The following is a 2,401-nucleotide window of genomic DNA, read 5'->3' as shown; positions in this document are numbered from 1 at the left end:
GGTGGGTGTGCATCAAGTTGCTTCGTTGCCGGCGGCGAGTAATCTCACACATGTTTATGGTGCATATGTACCGGAAAATTCAAATGGTACTACCCGATGTGCCTTTCATACGAAACAGTTTATGCTTATGGGTGTTCATCTTTGTTTCTGTATACAGCTTACGGCTTTTTTGTTGATCCCTACGGTGTAGTTTCTGATCATACGTACGAGGGGAATCAGGTAGGGTTTGATGCGCCTTTCATACGAAATGTTGATGAGAATTACCCAAGTAGTCCAGGTATGAGGCTGTGCGGATATAGTAATCATAATTTTCAGTGGCATCGGCATGTTCTAATAAATAAGATGGGAAGTTCAGAATAATGTAACATCGGCATGTTCTAATAAATAAAATAAGAGAAGGTTGGGTATACTGAAGCAGACCCCTTATAACGGTTTATAAAGTTGAAGGATGAAACTTGAACGAACACAATTCTGAGGTTTGTAAAGTGAAGCCAAAGACAAGTTCGAGGGGTAATGTGGACTTCTCTCAAACTATATTATTAGAGGACAATGAGGGTCTTGAAGACAATGAAAGCGATCAGTTTCTGCTGGTTTTGTTTTGTTGTAGGCGAAGTTCTTAATTATAATTATCAATGTGTTTGTTTTTCTTAAGGACGCAGTGACATGCAAGGCGAGGGAAATTGAAGCCAAAACATGCAGGACGGCCAGGAGTGTGCCATTTTTTCTATGACAGGTTAGTGATTTTATCCTTTTTGTATTTTTTACATTGCTAGGTACAGTAGTTTATATGAAATGATTTGTTAATGGTAGGGGGTGGTTCTTCAATCTTCAGGGAATCAAGTGGTAGCATCAGATACTGACATGCATGGAAGGTAGCAGTATATGTATTTGTAGCAAATCATCATCGCCCATAAATAAATCATCTCTTGCCCGCTTCCTCTGTCCGGTTGTCAACTCAAATTGCTTTGGTTCACAAGTTCGTTTCATCGTACATCTAGGTACACTAGAACTGAGAGACTACTTCCCTTGAATGGCTCACAATACTCATGTAGTACAAATACTCTAGGGGGAATGTACTCCTAAGTACTGAAAGTGTACTCCTATGAGTACTGATGATTTCAGAGATGTTGATTTCAGTACTTACAACCCATTGATAAACATGATTTTCAGAAATGTTGATTTCAGTTAAACTACAATATTTACTCCAAGCAAATACTCTAAGAAACAATACTCATGTAGTACAAATACTCTAGGGGGAATGTACTCCTAAGTACTGAAAGTGTACTCCTATGAGTACTGATGATTTCAGAGATGTTGATTTCAGTACTTACAACCCATTGATAAACATGATTTTCAGAAATGTTGATTTCAGTTAAACTACAATATTTACTCCAAGCAAATACTCTAAGAAACAATACAAGTACTCCTACAGTACTGAAAGTACTCCTGTAGTACAAATACTCTAGGGGGAATGTACTCCTAAGTACTGAAAGTGTACTCCTATGAGTACTGATGATTTCAGAGATGTTGATTTCAGTACTTACAACCCATTGATAAACATGATTTTCAGAAATGTTGATTTCAGTTAAACTACAATATTTACTCCAAGCAAATACTCTAAGAAACAATACAAGTACTCCTACAGTACTGAAAGTACTCCTGTAGTACAAATACTCTAGGGGGAATGTACTCCTAAGTACTGAAAGTGTACTCCTATGAGTACTGATGATTTCAGAGATGTTGATTTCAGTACTTACAACCCATTGATAAACATGATTTTCAGAAATGTTGATTTCAGTTAAACTACAATATTTACTCCAAGCAAATACTCTAAGAAACAATACTCATGTAGTACAAATACTCTAGGGGGAATGTACTCCTAAGTACTGAAAGTGTACTCCTATGAGTACTGATGATTTCAGAGATGTTGATTTCAGTACTTACAACCCATTGATAAACATGATTTTCAGAAATGTTGATTTCAGTTAAACTACAATATTTACTCCAAGCAAATACTCTAAGAAACAATACTCATGTAGTACAAATACTCTAGGGGGAATGTACTCCTAAGTACTGAAAGTGTACTCCTATGAGTACTGATGATTTCAGAGATGTTGATTTCAGTACTTACAACCCATTGATAAACATGATTTTCAGAAATGTTGATTTCAGTTAAACTACAATATTTACTCCAAGCAAATACTCTAAGAAACAATACAAGTACTCCTACAGTACTGAAAGTACTCCTGTAGTACAAAATACTCTAGGGGGAATGTACTCCTAAGTACTGAAAGTGTACTCCTGTGAGTACTGAGTTTACTAAATTCAGAGGCATCAAAATGCTCACACCCAAGTTCAGTCATCTACACATGGAGTAGTGCAACCGAGTGGTCTTTACCAT

General features: G+C 36.7%; 1 long non-coding RNA gene across 1 annotated transcript; it reads left to right on the top strand.

Moving 5' to 3' along the window:
- The first annotated feature begins 217 nt into the window (after positions 1 to 217).
- Positions 218 to 932, top strand: LOC125531563. The gene is made up of 2 exons (XR_007293334.1): positions 218 to 733; positions 811 to 932. It is a non-coding gene; the product is annotated as an uncharacterized LOC125531563 (long non-coding RNA).
- The last annotated feature ends 1,469 nt before the right edge of the window (positions 933 to 2,401 follow it).

The sequence above is a fragment of the Triticum urartu genome, unplaced genomic scaffold, assembly GCF_003073215.2.
Source record: "Triticum urartu cultivar G1812 unplaced genomic scaffold, Tu2.1 TuUngrouped_contig_7477, whole genome shotgun sequence".
Lineage (NCBI taxonomy): Eukaryota > Viridiplantae > Streptophyta > Magnoliopsida > Poales > Poaceae > Triticum > Triticum urartu.
This window is presented reverse-complemented; position numbering and strand designations above follow the sequence as displayed.